The sequence below is a fragment of the Leucopleurus acutus genome (genome assembly GCF_964270905.1).
Source record: "Leucopleurus acutus genome assembly, chromosome: 11".
NCBI classification, from domain to species: Eukaryota; Metazoa; Chordata; class Mammalia; order Artiodactyla; family Delphinidae; genus Leucopleurus; species Leucopleurus acutus.
Window position 1 is genome coordinate 82,925,348 of NC_139152.1, and position 19,436 is coordinate 82,944,783.

Here is a 19,436-nt window from a genome sequence, read left to right on the forward strand (position 1 = left end):
ACCAATGTTATCAGTCTCGTATGTATTATTCCAGACATAGCCTGTGTATCCAATTTGTGATTTTATATATATATATATTTAACAACTACACACATTTTTCTGTACTTTCTTTTCAATTAGTAATATAGCTTGGATACTATTCCATTGTGAGCTCATAAAGAGCTTCCTCATCTTCATGGCTGTATAATATTCCATTTCATGGCTATACCCTAATTGATTTCACCAATCCCTACTAAAGGACATTTTGTTTTAAGAGGAGAGGCCTTAGAATCAGATTACCTTGATAGAATTCCTCTCATCACTTATTAGCTATATGACCTTGGGCAAATTACTTAACTTCTCTTTGCCTCTGTTTTTGCATCTGTAAAATGGAAATTACAATAGTACCTCCTTCCTAGGGTTGTTGTGAGGATTAAATATGTTAATCAATGTAAAGTACTTAGAGTAATGTATGGCACATATTAAGCTCTTAATAAATGTTAGTTTTTGCTCGGGTTGTTTCCCAAGTTTTGCTATTGCATTCTATGCTACAGTGCATAACCTTGAACATAAGGAGGGATATCCAAATATTTAACAACACTAACAGCACAGGAACCCACCAATCAGAACGAGGCTGGCCATAGTGCTGAGCATGATCCTGGGACCCCTGCAATATCAAGCATTACCTCTTGAGTTGCCAGGTTACAGCAAGGTCTGGGGATTTTGGGGTAGGGGCTGGATGACAGGGCACCAGTAGGATGCCAGGTGGACTCAGGTCAGCAGTATTTACCAATGAGCAGGTAACAATTTCAATATTTTAACAATTGGTACAGCAGTTCTGGAGCATACAGGTGAATTTAGCTGTGTTCACACATCATTTCACACATCTGTGCACATATCTTTTCAGTGTGCTTTTAATTTGCATTTCTTTTATTATGATTGAGTTTGAATGTCTTTTTATATGTTTATTGGTCATTTGTATTTCCTTTTTTGTGTTTCATCTTTTTGTGTGCTTTACCCATTTTTCTTTTGTGTTGTTGATCCTTTTCTTATTGATTTGTAGGAGCTCTTCATATATCATATGACATTCATTCTTTTACTTGACTGTAGAGATTCATTGGTCACCTACAGCAGGCTTGGTGCTGTGCTAGGACTAGGGATACAGAGATTAAAAACAATCACAGAACTTGTCTTCAAAGAGCTTACAGACTAGTGAAGGAAACAGATAAGGAAATAAACCATTGCAATAAAGAATAAAAAGTGCTTTGAGAGGGGTGAGCCTCAGATGCTTTGAGAGCACAGAGGAGAGAGAACATTTATGTTGACCATGTCTGATTAGGAACTGCAAAGGATGTACAAAGCCTCTGAGTAACAAATGCTTAAATGCTGTCCTATGTGTAAAGACTCATGTTTTAAATACTTGGTTGACTCCTCTGTTTCAGACCCATTTCTAAGAAAACCAGCATTATGATTTCATCATATCTGATTCTACTTCATGGTCATGACCTACATCCAGACCCTGAAACACAAAAGGAGTAGTGTAGATACATCCCCACTTTCCTGATGGTAAGTAGCTTTGTCTCCATTGAAGACAGATAGCTTACCATTGAACTATCATCTAAATTTCCTAAACAGGTAGAGGCATTTCCAAATATAAAATGGGCCATGTCCCCAAATGTGGTTCTTTGTTCTATCTATTAATAATCTTTTTAGCAATTGTTGGGTTTTAAATGCAGGTTGGATATAATATAGCACTCAGACCCAGCACTGACCTTCATCTTTCTATTACATCTTTTATTTTCTTTATTGTGAACCTGCTGCGAATATTTCACATCTAATTGACCCGTATAGCAGCACGTGGCATTAAATGGGTCATCCTATTTTAAGACCTTTTTTTTTTTTTTTTTAATCAGTTGAATGCAGTTTGGGCAATCTACTCCAGCTGGGGCTGGAACAATGGAACACGAGCCTTGGGAAGAATAAAAGTTCTAAACAGCTTCTCTTATGAGTTGTTCTAGTGCAGAGCAGAATTTTGAGATGCTGTGTGTCATAAACCCACTAGGCAGCTTGTCCTTCATCCACTGAGGTGGAGAGTCACTGCTTCAGCTCTCAGCAGTGCCAAAGAAAAGAATTTCACTTTCTTTTTTTAAATATCTTTATTGGAGTATAATTGCTTTACAATGGTGTGTTAGTTTCTGCTTTATAACAAAGTGAATCAGTTATACATATACATATGTTCCCATATCTCTTCCCTCTTGCGTCTCCCTCCCTCCCACCCTCCATATCCCACCCCTCTAGGTGGTAACAAAGCACCGAACTGATCTCCCTGTGCTACGCGGCTGCTTCCCACTAGCTATCTATTTTACATTTGGTAGTGTATATATATCCATGCCACTCTCTCACTTTGTCACAGCTTACCCTTCCCCCTCTCCATATCCTCAAGTCCATTCTCTAGTAGGTCTGTGTCTCTATTTCCCTCTTACCCCTAGGTTCTTCATGACATTTTTTTTTCTTAGATTCCATATATATGTATTAGCATACGGCATTTGTCTTTCTCTCTCTGACTCAATTCACTCTGTATGACAGACTCCAGGTCCATCCACCTCACTACAAATAACTCAATTTCGTTTCTTTTTATGGCTGAGTAATATTCCACTGCATATATGTGCCACATCTTCTTTATCCATCCATCCATTCTGATCTGATCTTTATGATTTCTTTCCTTCTACTAACTTGGGATTTTTTTGGTTGTTTCTCTAATTGCTTCAGGTGTAAGCTTAGGTTGTTTGAGATGTTTCTTGTTTCTTGAGGTAGGATTGTATTGCTATAAACTTCCCTCTTAGAACTGCTTTTGCTGCATCCCATAGGTTTTGGGTCATCGTGTTTTCATTGTCATTTGTTTCTAGGTATTTTTTTATTTCCTCTTTGATTTCTTCAGTGATCTCTTGGTTATTTAGTAGTGTATTGTTTAGCCTCCATGTGTTTGTATTTTTTACAGATTTTTTCCTGTAATTGATATCTAGTCTCATAGCGTTGTGGTCGGAGAAGATACTTGATACAATTTCAATTTTCTTAAATTTACCAAGGCTTGATTTGTGACCCAAGATATGATCTATCCTGGAGAATGTTCCATGAGCACTTGAGAAAAATGTGTATTCTGTTGTTTTTGGATGGAATGTCCTATAAATATCAATTAAGTCCATCTTGTTTAATGTATCATTTAAAGCTTGTGTTTCCTTATTTATTTTCATTTTGGATGATCTGTCCATTGGTGAAAGTGGGATGTTAAAGTTCCCTACTATGAATGTGTTACTGTCGATTTCCCCTTTTATGGCTGTTAGAATTTGCCTTATGTACTGAGGTACTCCTATGTTGGGTGCATAAATATTTACAATTGTTATATCTTCTTCTTGGATCGATCCCTTGATCATAATGTAGTGTCCTTCTTTGTGTCTTGTAATAGTCTTTATTTTAAAGTCTGTTTTGTCTGATATGAGAATTGCTACTCCAGCTTTCTTTTGATTTCCATTTGCATGGAATATCTTTTTCCATCCCCTCACTTTCAGTCTCTATGTGTCCCTAGGTCTGAAGTGGGTCTCTTGTAGACAGCATATATATGGGTCTTGTTTTTTATCCATTCAGCCAGTTTGTGTCTTTTGGTGGGAGCATTTAATCCATTTACATTTAAGGTAATTATCGATATATATGTTCCTATTACCATTTTCTTAACTGTTTTGGGTTTGTTATTATAGGTCTTTTCCTTCTCTTGTGTTTCTTGCCTAGAGAAGTTCCTTTAGCATTTGTTGTAAAGCTGGTTTCGTGGTGCTTAACTCTCTCAGCTTTTGCTTGTCTGTAAAGGTTTTAATTTCTCCATCAAATCTGAATTAGATTCTTGCTGGGTAGAGTAATCTTGGTTGTAGGTTTTTCTCCTTCATCACTTTAAATATGTCCTGCCACTCCCTTCTGGCTTGCAGAGTTTCTGCTGTAAGATCAGCTTTTAACCTTGTGGGGATCCCTTTTTTGTGTTATTTGTTGTTTTTCCCTTGCTGCTTTTAATATGTTTTCTTTGTATTTAATTTTTGATAGTTTGATTAATATGTGTCTTGGCGTGTTTCTCCTTGATTTATCCTGTATGGGACTCTCTGTGATTCTTGGACTTGATTAACTATTTTCTTTCCCATATTAAGGAAGTTTTCAACAATAATCTCTTCAAATATTTTCTCAGTCCCTGTCTTTTTCTCTTCTTCTTCTGGAACCCCTATAATTCGAATGTTGGTGCGTTTAATGTTGTCCCAGAGGTCTCTGAGACTGTCCTCAGTTCTTTTCATTCTTTTCTCTTTATTCTGCTCTGCAGTAGTTATTTCCACTATTTTATCTTCCCGGTCACCTATCCGTTCTTCTGCCTGAGTTATTCTGCTATTGATCCCTTGTAGAGTATTTTTAATTTCATTTATTGTGTTGTTCATCGTTGCTTGTTTCATCTTTAGTTCTTTTAGGTCCTTGTTAAATGTTTCTAGCATTTTCTCTATTCTATTTCCACAATTTTGGATCATATTTACTGTCATTATTCTGAATTATTTTTCAGGTAGACTGCCTATTTCCTCTTCATTTGTTAGATCTCGTGGGTTTTTATCTTGCTCCTTCATCTGCTGTGTGTTTTTCTGTCTTCTCATTTTGCTTATCTTACTGTGTTTGGGGTCTCCTTTTTGCAGGCTGCAGGTTCGTAGTTCCCATTGTTTTTGGTGTCTGGCCCCAGTGGCTAAAGTTGGTTCAGTGAGTTGTGTAGGCTTCCTGTTGGAGGGGACTAGTGCCTGTGTTCTGGTGGATGAGGCTGGATCTTGTCTTTGTGGTGGGCATGTCCACGTCTGGTGGTGCGTTTTGGGGTGTCTGTGGACTTATTATGATTTTAGGCAGCCTCTCTGCTAATAGATGGGGTTGTGCTCCTGTCTTGCTAGTTGTTTGGCATAGGGTGTCCAGCACTGTAGCTTGCTGGTCGTTGAGTGAAGTTGGGTGTTGGTGTCGAGATGGAGATCTCTGGGAGATTTTCGCCATTTGATATTATGTGGAACTGGGTGTTCTCTTGTGGACCAGTGTCCTGAAGTTGGCTCCCCCACCTCAGATGCACAGCACTGACTCCTGGCTGCTGCACCAAGAGCCTTTCATCCTCACAGCTCAGAATAGAAGAGAGAAAAAGAAGAAAGAAAGAAAGAAAGAAAGAAAGAAAGAAAGAAAGAAAGAAAGAAAGAAAGAAAGAAAGAAAGGAGAGAGAGAGAGAGAGGGAGGGAGGGAGGGAGGGAGGGAGGAAGGGTAAGGTAAAATAAAATAAAGTTATTAAAATAAAAAATAATTATTAAGAAAAAAATTTTTTTAAGTAAAAAAATTAAAACTGATGGACAGAACCCTAGGACAAATGGTGAAAGCAAAGCTATACAGACAAAATCTCACACAGAAGCATACACATACACACAGAAAAGGGGAAAAAATAATATATCTTGCTCTCAAAGCCCACCTCCTCAATTTGGGATGATTCACTGTCTATTCAGATATTCCACAGATGCAGGGTACATCAAATTGATTGTGGAGATTTAATCCGCTGCTCCTGAGGCTGCTGGGAGAGATTTCCCTTTCTCTTCTTTGTTCGCACAGCTCCCGCGGTTCAGCTTTGGATTTGGCCCCGCCTCTGCGTGTAGGTCGCTGGAGGGCGTCTGTTCTTCGCTTAGACAGGACGGGGTTAAAGGAGCTGCTGATTCGGGGGCTCTGGCTCACTCAGGCCGGGAGGAGGGAGGGGCGGCGAGCCTGCGGCTGCAGAGGCCAGCGTGACATTGCACCATCCTGAGGCGCGCTGTGTGTTCTCCCAGGGAAGTTGTCCCTGGATCCCGGGACCCTGGCAGTGGCGGGCTGCACAGGCTCCCGGGAGAGGAGGTGTGGAGAGTGACCTGTGCTCGCACACAGGCTTCTTGGTGACGGCACCAGCAGCCTTAGCGGCTCATGCCCGTCTCTGGGGCCCGCGCTGTTAGCCACGGCTCGCGCCCGTCTCTGGAGTTCCTTTAAGCAGCGCTCTTAATCCCCTCTCCTCGAGCACCAGGAAACAAAGAGCGAAGAAAAAGTCTCTTGCCTCTTCGGCAGGTCCAGACTTTTCCCCGGACTCCCTTCCGGCTAGCCGTGGCGCTCTAGCCCCTTCAGGCTGTGTTCACGCAGCCAACCCCAGTCCTCTCCCTGGGGTCCAACCGAAGCCCAAGCCTCAGCTCCCAGCCCCGCCCGCCCCGACAGGTGAGCAGACAAGCCTCTCGGGCTGGTGAGTGCCGGTCGGCACCGATCCTCTGTGCGGGAGTCTCCCCGCTTTGCCCTCCGCACCCCTGTTGCTGTGCTCTCCTCCATGGCTCTGAAGCTTCCCCCTCCGCCACCCGCAGTCTCCGCGCGCGCAGGGGCTTCCTAGTGTGTGGAAACCTTTCCTCCTTCACAGCTCCCTCCCACTGGTGCAGGTCCCGTCCCTATTCTTTTGTCTCTGTTTATTCTTTTTTCTTTTGCCCTACCCAGGTACGTGGGGAGTTTCTTGCCTTTTGGGAGGTCTGAGGTCTTCTGCCAGTGTTCAGTGGTTGTTCCGTAGGAGGTGTTCCACGTGTAGATGTATTTCTGATTATCTGTGGGGAGGAAGGTGATCTCCGCGTCTTACTCTTCTGCCATCTTCCTCCTCCAAGAATTCTGCTTTCTTATCAGGAAGACTTCATATTGTCTGAATTAATACACTGGACCAACTATATACTGTGTGGGACTCAGTGGAAAATGAAAATATGGGGACCTTTGTTGAAAAATTAAGAATTTCAAAAGAATGATAGCAGAGTGTTAAATCAAACATAGGGTCTTCTAAGTGAGGGACCCTGTGTGACTCAACAGGTCACTTGCTCATGAAGCAGTCCTGTGAATGGGATGCAGGAAACTACAATGGATCAGCATAACACAGCTGATCCCTCCATCAGACCCTCGGCACCACACATGGAAGGAACCTTGGCTATCATCTGGTTGAACATCCTCATCTTCCAGGTAGGGAAACTGAGGCTTAGAGAGATTGGGTTGATAAGTTCCAAACACAGCTGGGCAGAGGCAAAGTCAGAGTTATAACCATAGACATAATGTGACTAAAATATATGGAGAAGAGAGCTCCAGACTACCTGTCACACCCTGAAATTGATCATATCTCCTATTATATAACCATGACTTAGGTTTTATGTGCACCTTTGAGAGTTTTATCACATTTCTCTCAACATTTTTCTACCGGAGAAAGTAAATGGGATGTGTGCCCTTTCTCTTTGCCCTTGGCTTCCTTCTCCACCTAATTACGTCCAGAATCCAAGTCCATGGGCACTGATTCTATGATCTTTTGACTGATCCCATGCTTTTCAAACTTTCGAAACTTTGACCTTACAACTGTGTTATACTGAAATCTAGGTCGCATCAACACACACATATATAAGCGAAACAGCTCCATTAAGCAGTACTTACCTTTCTACTTGCAAAGGAAATATTTGCTATGCTATTTAAAAATACTATTTCATTGAAAACAAACAAATGCTGGTCATGACCCCCTAAATTGATTTTGGGAACCACAATGGGTTATATCACACAGTTCAAAAACCCTGCTTGAATGTCCATGTTGATTCTCTACTGGGAGGGGTAGGTGAGGACTAGAGGCATCTCACAAGAAAGCTCTTCTGGAAAAAAGAATCGCCAAGGCCCCCACGTGCTGGCAGAGGGGCAAGAAATAGTCACATTTGGACCCTATGGGGGGGATATAAATTGGCACCACCTTTCTAAAGGCAGTTTACTATAGCATCTTAGAAACGTGTTCACTCTGACCAAGTAGTTCTACCTCTAGAAAACAAGGCCAAGGTCATAATCACCGGTGTAGCCAAAGATTTAGCTACAAGGGATGACCAATGTAATATCATTTATAATAGAGGGATATTAGAAACAATTCGAAGGTTCAACAGTAGGGAATTGGTCAAATGAGGGCATATCCCTGTGAATTCAATAGTATACCTCCATTAAATTATTTTGTATATGTAGTGAAATATTTAGTAATATCAAAATATTTATGATACATTAAATGAGAAAAGCAGATTCAGAGCCGTATATACCACATGATCCCATTTTCTTATGAAAAGAGAAGACTTGGGTGTATCTATTTTTCATTAAAAGTCTGGAAGAAAATATATCGCAGTTTTGATAGTGTATTCTATGAATATGTGGGTTGTAGGAATATAGGTGAATTTTATTTTCTTTAAGATTATCTATATTTTCTAATTTTTCTACATGACCATAACCACTTGTGTAATTAACAAAACAACAACAACAAAGGACTCCTCAAAAAAATAGAGGGGCAGGGAAGATACAGAAAGCAAAGTGCATTTGATCTAGGATGAGTGGAGAAACTCATTTGAATCTTCCTAAGTAAAATATAGTAATGTTTTCTCTTATGGTTACATATTCCACAAAACAGGTTGTAAGTATTTTCTTTTTAAAATGTTTGAGCATTAGGACTGGCCATCCAGGTTCAGATGAAGGTTCAGCTGCATTCTTCAACATTTACAGGAGGGTTCTCTCTCCAGTGTAGACCCAGTGATTTCAATGGGTCACTTAGAACCTTTTCTTTTTTTTTTTGGGCGTGCCATATGGCATGTGGGATCTAAGTTCCCCAACCAGCGATCAAACACATTCCCCCTGCAGTGGAAGCACCGAGTCCTAACCACTGGACCATCAGGGAATCCCCCAGTGAGTCATTTAGAATAGCTGAATACAGAAGTGGGTGGAGTCCCTATAGGGCTTCTAGTTTCTGGAAAATTTCACATCTAATGGGGCCTGCCAGATGCTTCCCTTTGATTTTCGTACCACACATTTTCATGTGACATTTCATGTTGATCTTCACAATAACCCTATGAGATAGGCATTCTTTTCTTGTTATTATTAGGGGTGGGGGAGAAAATTAATACCCAGAGACTGGCTTGCTCCAGGTCATACGGCAAGACCAGTCAAGGTCATATGGCAGGACCAGTCAGGACTCAAACACAAGCCCCTGACACTAACACCCATGCTTTCGGCACTGCCCCTACCTCGTTGCCCTACGTCTTGAAAACGTTTTCTGTTTCTGAAAGCACAGCTTCTTGAAGGTTGTGGTGCCTTACTAGGGAAAAGCCGTTACTCAAAGCTATAGTGTAAGGACCACTGCAGACACACTGATAGGTTCAAAGTTGGGGCAGAGATTCATGCTCACAGCCAGGTCTGAGCCAGTAGGAAAAGAGGCCAGCTTGATTATCCAAGCTCTCCCTCCTTTCCTTCCTCTGTGCATTTCAGTGTCCCCCTGTGGTCACCACCCTGTGAAGTTGAGTGCCCTGGCTCTGTTCTCTGTCTCTGGTGATTACTCAGACTTCCTAGGTGGGGTTGCACCCTCACTACACCAGTATCCAAAGTTCACCCATTCTACTTCCCTTTCGCTTCAAGATCTTTACAGCCCCTGATCTGGGGTGAACTCATTCGTTAAGGTTGGGGGGGGGAAATTTTCAAAAAAAGGAGGGATCCTGGAGAAGATAAGGAAGCCAACATATTAACCAAGAAATAACATTTATGAATGGAGATCTTTTTTTTTTGAATGGAGATCTTTTTTTTTTGGCAGAATGACTTTTCTACTATATACTCAATACCATTCCAGAGTTGGTCACTAACAATATGTTAATGACTTCCTTCATCTGTATTCTATTCAGCAATTAATTAAAATAAGCCAGTATTGAGAAGCATTTCATGGAATAAATATTTTGATCTCACTTTGCCTAGGTTGATAGTGGAACAAAATATAGAAGAAAATATAGCAGCTTTGGAGAAAACAAACTTAAATTTAAAGCCCAGCTTTCTTGCTTTGATGAGTCGTTGAACGTCTGAGTCTTACTTTCCTCATCTGAAAAATGGAGATAATACTTCGTAGCTCCTAACTTGTAAGGACAACACGTAAGAAGCCCTCATTCCCCCAATGGTGTGCTGAGTCAGCTTGCCCTGGCTCAGAGAACCAATGGTTAATTTAAATTTTCAGGTTTTTCTGAACTGGTTGTTAAACATAGTCGCCATTAAAAGTTAAATTACATAAACTTATAATTAAATACATTCTAAATCAAAGGTAATAACTACTTAAAACTCATCACATTCTAACTATTTTACTATATTTCACAACTGTCTATGCTCTCATAGCTATTCACATCTATTGTATCTGAACAGTGGAAACCCTAAGTAACAGTGTGCCTCTGTACATCTCTTCCCAAGTCTGTTCAGTGACATCACACTAATAGTTTGAAATTGGCCACAATGAGAATATTTACACCATGTATATGAGCAAAATCCACAAGTCAGTACTCCATTTACTGCTTTGGTGATTGTCTAACACAGTGTTTCTCAACCTCAGCACTATCGACATTTGGGGCACAATAATTCCTTGTTCTAGAGGGATGTGCTGTACGTTGTAGGATTTTAACAGCATCTCTGGTCTCTACCTACAAGTTGCCACTAGCATTCCCTCCAAGTTGTGACAATCACAACTGTCTCCAGATATTGCCAAATATCTCCTGGTGGGCAAGATTGCCCCCTCTTTTCCCCATCGAGAGCCACTGGTCTAAAGGGTTGGCAACCCAAGGCTGGTGGACAAAATTTGGCCTGTGGATGTTTTTGTATAGTCTGTAGGCTAAGAAGAGGTTTTAAATGTTTAATAGGTTGAAAAATATGACAGAGACCAGATGAGGCCACAAAGCCTATAATATTTACTTTTGGCCCTTTAGAGAAAAAGTTTGCTGACCTCTGGTCTAAGTTGTGGAGATGTTAATAATACAGATTATTTACATTGTGAAGAGCACACACAAAAAACTGAAGAAATGTTCTTCCAGTATTTGAAAACTGTTATTTAATTCAGCAAAGAAGCTGTTTATGTTTCTGACAAATGAGTGAATTTCCAACCTATGTAGTTTTGGAGCCGAAAGAGGGTCCGGTTTAATGAATGCAATTTGTGTAAGACTAAGAGTTTAACAGTACATCACATGTGTGATTTCAGGAAAATAAATATATTGGGAAGGAATTAGTGGAATGGAGTGCAGTTCCATTTGTCAAATCATGCTTGAACTGCAGCCAAAAATTGGCTACCAATACAAGAGTTCAGCAAAACTCAATGAAAGCATTCTGTGAGAATCAGTTGGCCACCTGGAATTTATAATTCACAAAATTGTATATTTTATTATTATTTGTAAAACGTGTGTTAAACATCTGTTATATCAGAAAATTTTTAAATAAGTGAGTGTATATGTATATGTAAGTGTGTGTGTGTGTGTGTGTGTGTGTATCCCCAACTCTGAGAGCTCGTTGTTAAACACTTCCCAGCACATCACTGCCCCTACCTATCCTACCCCTATTTCTTCAAGGCTCCTCCATACTCTTAGTTGAGAAACATTGGCCTTCTCTTTGCTTCATGGGATCCTCTAAGCTACCTCCTGCCTCAGAGCCTTTCCTTAGCCTGAAATGCTCCCTTTTCTCCTCCTCAATACCTTTCACTCTAGATCTTTCAGATCTAGTCCAATCGTGCAAATATGATTGTGTGAAATGCTCAGAGAAAACAATAACAGCTAATGCTTATGTAGCACTTCTGTGTATCAGATACTCTATATGTACCAGCACTTTGCATATATTCATTCATTTAATCCTTACAGTAACACCACGAAATGGGTAGTATTTATATTACCATTTCACAGATGAGAAAATTGAGAGATGGAAATGTTAAGTAAAAGGTCTAAGGTCACAGAGCTCATCAGTGACAGAGCTGGGATTTGAACCCAGGTGGTAGGCTCCAGAGTCCGTGTCCTCAACCCATACCTTCCACTGCTGATGAAGAGAATGAGATCATAACACAGGCTCTCACCATCCAAGAAGAATTTGTCTGGGAGTCTTGCAGGAGCCTCTCGGGCAGCCCAGAGCCGCAGAGCCCAGTGAATGTCATGGCAAAGACTCTTCAAATGGGCAAGGGAGAGTTTACAAGGGCTGGGCTCCCCCTCCTCCTTGTGAGAAAGGGTGTGGGTGGTGTGCTTAGTCTAGAGGGAGCCCACGGTGGGTAGGGAGTCTGAGCCTGCAGGACCTATACATGCTATTTAATAAGAGAAGTAAAAAACAGCTTTCCTAACAAATTTGACCATAGGCCTTCCACTAACTTTACAATAGGGAACATTGGTGTGCACACACACACACATCCCATGTGTGTGCACAGGCTCATTACTTTGGAAAGTTATCATTTTCTCAGCTCACTCATTGATTCAATTAAAAAATAGTTATACAGTACTTTGTCCATGAGAAGCACTGTGCTAAGACCAGGGATTGATACAGAGGCAAGTCTGCTACCATGCTTGTCCTCCAGAATTTTGTTCTTGTCAAAGAGCTAAGTAGGTAACTATAATGTACAAAGCCAGAGGAATTAAGGGACAATGAGAGAATTATAAATAAAGGATGAGGGGCGTTTGGTGGGCACCATAGGGGCAGATGAGAAACAGGGTTGGCTTCAGGGGGGACTCAGCATTTGAGATGGGTCTGTGGATATGAAAGGAAGGCTATTCAGGTAAAGGGAAGAGCATATGCAAAAGCATGGAGGGAGGAGAGCTTGGCATAGGTGGGTAAGAGGTTGGGGTCTCTGAAGAGACAGGATGTGAGAAAATGCTAGATAGATAGACTAGGGCTATCAGGGTGGAGGGAGTTCTATACATCAGGCCATAGCATTTAGAGTATATATATATATATATATATATATAATTTATTTATTTATTTATGGCTGTGTTGGGTCTTCACTTCTGTGCGAGGGCTTTCTCCAGTTGTGGCAAGCGGGGGCCACTCTTCATCGCGGTGCACAGGCCTCTCACTATCGCATCCTCTGTTGTTGCAGAGCACAGGCTCCAGACGCGCAGGCTCAGTAGTTGTGGCTCACGGGCCTAGTTGCTCTGAGGCATGTGGGATCTTCCCAGACCAGGGAACCTGTGTCCCCTGCGTTGGCAGGCAGATTCTCAACCACTGCGCCACCAGGGAAGCCCTAGAGTATATTTTTTAGACTACGGGAATCCATTGGAGATTTTTGATTAGGAGACTGTCTACCAAGGTGCTGGGTACCTAGTGTGCAGATAACCAGTATTTGTTCAATTGATAAACAATAGTGCCTAAAATTTATTGGGTGCTCGCTGTATGCCAGGCACTTTTCTAAACATGTTATGTATTTTAAACTAGGCATGTAATTTTCGCCACAGCATGTAAGATAGTTGCACTATTCCCATCTTGTAGACAAAGAAACCAAGTCTCAGAGAGGCTGAGTGTCTTTCCCAAGGTTGCAACAAATGGGTAGGTATCTGACCAGAGCCCTACGCTTTACACTGCTGTGCAGTTTGGAAAACAGAAAAAGAAAAGGAGAGACGAGTTATGGGGCCAACCAACAGTGTTCTTTAGAAAGGAAGCTGCAGTAGGCCCAAATTAGAAGAGGAACACAGCGGGTTGGAAATAAGAGACAGTCCAAAGATAGAATCTACACGAATCTGTTATTACTTGTTATAGAAAGCCCGGGAGAGGGAAGGGTCAAAAAGGCTCAGAGTTGCTAACTTCAGTCCCTGGGAGGTGGTGGAGCTATTAAAAGCAATTGGAGAGAGGGAGGGAAGATGACGATTCAGTTTTAGATGATGTGTGTAGAAATCTGGGTGCTAAGGACCCTAAAAAGCAGCCTATGGAGAAGTGTTTTAAAAGGTGAGCTTCAGGGCTCCCCTGCTTTGTCACAGTCCCTACCCAGGGGCTCTGGGAGTTCGTCCTGGGAATCTCGAGGCTGTCCCAAGGTTCCTTTCTATGTTTATATCATTTAGCAGGGGAAGGATTGTTAATGACTAATCTCTGTCCGTGAGGAACAGAGCCAAGGCAGAGATGCGGCTGCTGGGTGGGAAGGCCGCCTGTGATCGGCCACAGTTCCTGCTGGAACTCCCTCCTCCTCACCCCACTGTCTCCTGGACTCGCCCCAATGCAAAGTCAGATTCTGAGGATTTGTAGCAAAGTCACTGGGTTTTGGAGAGGAAGACTGGACTCAGAATCCTCCCAGGGCTTTGAAAGTTCATCGCCAACCTAAGACAATCCGAGTGAGTATCTAATTCCTCTGGGCTACGGTATCCATCTCAAGGCAGCAGAGGAGAAGTTGTCATTGGAAGCTTCTCTTTAGCATCAGGAAGTTTGGTCGATGAATGAATTCTAAGTTGGTAGAGTTCGATGTAAATCCTGATAATTTTTTTAAAAGTAAAAGAAACTCTTCAAAACAAAGAAGCAGAAGTTCATGGGTCAAAATTAATTGAAAAATAAGCTGGTTTCCTTATTGAAAAATTACTTAGGAATATCTTTTTAACACTGTGGTTGCCCAGGAGAATCACTGGAGACCGTAAATTTCGGAAATATCTCTGTTCTGATTCCATAGGCAATTTCACCTGTGTAGCGTGCTGTGATTTATCAAATCCTGATGTGAGTTGGGAAATATTACTAATGGCAGATGACTTCAGATCTAAGACTAGGATGACATTTAAGCTATGCTTTATTGAAATGAAATTCTTTCCTAGGAGGAGAGTAGGTTTAAAAAGCTTTCTCTTTTGACTTCTACTGTAAACGTTTCTATTGTTTTCCATTTCTTATATTAGTATCAGATGGAAATATTAAAATAAGATGGAAAATGTTAGGAGGAACTTTACTATTAAAATTGTCCAAGGTCTGAATGTCAGATTCAGATAAGGCATCTCTTTGTCTGCATACTGCCAAGGAAGTAGACAACTATTAGGGAAGCCTGGGTCATTTCTCTTAACTGAGTTTTATTTAGAAGGAAGGGGCTGGGGAAGGGGATGCAAGTGACTCATGCTGGATTTTTTGTCTGAGAAACTCACCTGAGCTTTAAAGAAATCGGATGATGCCACTGATGCTGCCTTAGAACCACTCAGTGGTATCGACAAGAGAGATAGAGAAAGCCAACGCTGGGTTTTTAGCTGTGATTTTATAAAATGATAGACGTCTTTATCTCCCCCACCCTCCAAATGGTGGACTTGTGCCATTTGCACCGTGAACTTATCTGTTTTGCTGAGAATGTTGCAATATGGCTGATGCAACTCCGAGTTAGCTGATAAAGTACTGGCCAGACTCTCTTGTCCTGAGACCCTTCGTCAGGACTTGCAGCATTGTTTTCCACCACACACCTCTGCCTCTCCCCCAAGCTGGAGAAGGAAAGTAATGTAATCCCTGTCCTTCCTCTTATTTCCACACCTCCAAAATCTGGCCACATGTTCATGGAATACTCAATAGTTGTGCTTGGAAGGAAAAGAAAAGAACTGTGTATGTGCAAGAGTGTGTACCAACACGTCACAGGCTTTGCCTAAATAGCCTGTTTCCTTCTCACAATAACCCTGAATGGAAGTTCTTATACTCATTTTACAGATGAAGAAACTGAGGCTCAAAGAAAGCAAGTAACCTGTCTCCGGTCACACAGTTAGGAAGTAGCAGGACCTGAATATGAGGGCAGGTCTTTCTGACTCCAAAGTCTTCTCCTTGCTACCCCAATATTGTTGGAGGCTAGGAGAACTTGAAATCTAGAATGATGGGAGAGCAGGTGAACCAGTCCACAAATGTCTCAGCTTGACAGGCGATTTGTTAAGAGCCAGCACAATTGTGAAGACTCCCAAAAGCTCTTAGGGTATTGTCTAATAACTATACCGGGAGCAGAGGGAGTGGAGAGTTTTCAGCACTAACCCAAAGGTCAGTCTAGGAGAGCTGATTGGAGACTTCAGTTATCAGCATCTTAAAGACTTGGTGAGTCCTCCCTGGTTGTTGTGATTGGCCGCTTGTATTTCCCTTTTGGTGAATTTCCTCTTTATATCCTTTGCCAGTTTCTCCCTTGGATTGTTTATCTTTTCTGCTTTTATTTATAGGACTTATTTATATATTGTTTGTACTAATTTTTGGCTGTTATTTATGTTGTAAACATTTTCTCCCAGTTCGTTTCATATATTTAGTTTTGTTTATGGTGTCTTGATTTCTGTCTTCTTGATTTTAGTGTAGTCAAAGTGATTCTTTTCCTATTTGTTTCTTGTTTAATGAGTCTTCCTCAGTCTCTAAATTCATAGAGATCATAAGGGTGTTTTCCTATATTTTCTCCCAATAATTTTTATCATTTTAAAAATCTTTGATCCACTTGAGACTTATTTTTCAAGAATGATACAAGATAGGACCCTTTAATGTTTTTCCCCCAAAGGAATAGTCATTTTTCTTGACACTGTTTCTTGAATAGGCCATCTTTCCTCCACTGATTTGAGCTAAATCCACTCACTACAGCACAGAGGACAATGTATGGTCGCTCAGAACACAGCATGTTATTTTCCTCCCATAACCATCCCACTGCATGCCTTTTGCTTAGTCTAATGCCTACTCCTTTGAGATTAAATTCAAGAACCAGCCCTCCACCCTCAGGAAGACTTCCCTTATTCTCTTAGTCACATCCATGCTTAACAACCACCAGTGATTCCCATTGAGAACACACCAGAACTCCTTGCCATAGTTGACAGGCCCTAGAGAGCCGCTTACTCTCATACCTCATCTCCTACGCTGCCTCTGCTCGCTCAGCTCCAACCTCATTGGGCTTTGGCTGTTCCTCCCGTGCCCCAAGCCCAGGCCCTTAGTGCTTGCTGACCACTCTGCCTGGACTTATTTCCCCCTTGTATGACTCACTCCTCCTTCTCCTGCACATCTCTGGTCAAATGTCCACTCTTTAGAGAGCTCTTCTAGGATCACCCTCTCTGAAAGAGTATCCAGCCACATCACTTTATCCCTTATCTCCTTTATTTTCTTATTAGCACCACTGGAAGTCATATTACTTGTTTACTTGCAAATTATCCATCTCTCTCATTAGAATGTAATCCCCATGAAGACAGGATCTTTTTTTTTTCTGTCTCATCCATCCCTCTATTTCTAAGACCTAGATCAAAGCCTGATACATAGTGGAGAATTAATGCATGTTCAATGAATGACTGCCCTTGCTCGTGCTCCTGAAGGGACTTGTGCTTACCTCTGTCATAGCAATCCCCATACCATTTTTTAAAAACATCTTTACTGGAGTATAATTGCTTTACATTATTGTGTTAGTTTCTGCCAAAGTGAATCAGCTGTACGTATACTTATATCCCCATATCCCCTCCCTCTTGCGTTTCCCTCCCACCCTCCCTATCCCACCCCTCTAGGTGGTCACAGAGCACCGAGCTGATCTCCCTGTGCTATGCAGCAGCTTCGCACTAGCTATCTATTTTACATTTGGTAGTGTATATATGTCCATGCCACTCTCTCACTTCCCATACCGTTTTAATTGGGTTGCCCTTACCTGACTTTTCTACTAAGCTTCTTGAAGGATCATGATTTTTTTTTTGCCTTTATCTGTCCAGTACCTGACAGAGTCAATAAATGTATATTGACTGAATAAATAGGTGAGTGAATGAATTTACTTGGCATTGATATTGGAAATTGACATTGAAATGCCATTTTTTAAAGAGTAAATGTAGTATTAAGCAAGTGCTCTCTTTTTGAGACCCAATAGGACAAAAGACCACATGCCATACTGTTCATTTTGGGAGATGGTATCAGTTATCTAGTACTATGGAACAAGCCACCCCAAAAGTTAATGGCTTAAAATATAATGATTTATCTTATAATTCTGTGGGTTGGCTAGGTGGCTCTTTCCTGGTTTTTCCTGGGCTCATTCACATAACTGATGCCAAATGGAGGGTCAGGTAGGTCTCACACTCATGACTGGGGCCTTGATGCTGGCTGTCAGTGGGGCTAATGGGAACGGCCCAGTCTCTTTCTCCTAGAGTACTTCATTCCTGCCTTCTTCCTGGCATGGTGGTCTCAAGACATCATTCCAAGAGGGTGAAAGCAGATGTCACAAGGTTCTCTTGAGGTTTACCCTCAGAAGTAGAAAAATTCTATTGGTCAAAGCAAGTCATCATAACAGCTCGTTCAAGGGTGGGAAAATAGACTTGACTTACTTATGAGAGGGATTGCAAAGTCAGCTTTTAGTTTGAGATGGCTTTGCTCTCACTAAAGCAGTTTGCTCAAACACTTTGTGGATTTCTTATGAGTCCTTCTGGGACTCACTCCATGCCTGGAAACTTATATCCATAATTTTTGTTTGTTTGTTTGAGATAGACTTTCTACTCTGGACATGTTAAACTACTGCGAAACAATGCTGTGAGATAATGCCCCGACATTCTTAGAAGTTCTTTTACCTGGATGAGAGGGTCTCCTAGGTACCCCCTTACTTTTTGTGAGCTCTTAGCAAAGGATCTTACAGCCGCACCCATGATTTGATATTTACCATGGAGTCATTTCTTACTTCGAGACTCTTATGCCAGATGGCAAGACCAAAAATGCAAAACAGTCTTATTTTTTGACCCAGCACATCCTGAACCTTTCATATTTACTCCAAATTCTGCTTTCAAAATGAACAGCTCCTTCCATAATCTCTCTCTCTCTTCATTACCTTATCATGAACTGCTAAAAATACCACCTGACACATTCACCATACTACTTGGAAAGCTCCTTAATCTCAAACTGAGCCATAGACTTACCTGGAGTTCAGTCGGAAAGAGGCTCTGCCACTCCTGAAACCAAACCAAACCAGAGAGAAACAAACAAACAAAACCCACAGGTTCATTAGGAAATTTTGTATCTTCCACGTTACCACATGTTGGACAGTTTTGCCAATTGTTTTGTGACTGCAAAATATGACCCATTCCTTTTGCAGCTTCCTAGAGTGATTTCCTCACCACTCTTCCAATGTTCACTATCCGTGTTCTCACTGCCCTTCCAGGCTCTGCCCACCTCCCAATCCCCAAGCCAAAGCCATATGTTTTAGCTTCCTTTTTGTTTTTTTTAAACAGCATCCCCCTTCTAAGTGCCAATTTCTGTAGCAATAATACTTACTTCTTTGTAACAGCTACCACAAAGCTTAGTGACTTAAAAGAGTTATGATTCATTAATTCTCATATTTCAGCAGATCAGCTGCTCTGCTGGTTTTGCCTGGGCTCACTCATGGGACTCTTTCTGATGGACGATCAAATGGAACAGAAGGTCCAAGGTGGACTCACTCATGTCTGGAGTCTTGGTGTGGCTGTCAACTGGGACAGTTTGGGTAGCTGACTTCTCTCTCCATTAGGTTTTTTATCTGGGGCGTCTAGTTGTATTGATTTTTTTTCCCTAAATGTGTTATTTTAATAAATATCTCATGAATGAGTTTGAAGTTTCAAAAAAAAAAAAAATGCTGCCCTGAGACTGTCATTGTAGCGTGACAGTCTCAGGGCAGCATTCCTAGACTGAGAGAACAGAAGCTGCAAGGCCTCTTAAGG

At 41.5% G+C, this 19,436-nt stretch overlaps 1 protein-coding gene across 5 annotated transcripts in view; it reads left to right on the forward strand.

The window, feature by feature from the left end:
• The window catches only part of NR1H4 (nuclear receptor subfamily 1 group H member 4), a 117,787-nt gene that overhangs the window by 37,216 nt on the left and 61,135 nt on the right, over nucleotides 1-19,436 (forward strand). For 2 of the 5 annotated variants that reach the window (XM_082850069.1, XM_082850073.1), the window contains exon 1: nucleotides 13,895-14,150. The exons of 1 other annotated variant lie outside the window; for it this stretch is intronic. The gene's annotated coding sequence lies outside the window, so the exon portion shown is untranslated. Of the gene's footprint in view, nucleotides 1-1,421; nucleotides 1,546-13,894; nucleotides 14,151-19,112; nucleotides 19,223-19,436 lie in introns of those variants that run through there. 2 more of the 5 variants (XM_082850070.1, XM_082850071.1) reach the window with 2 other exon arrangements.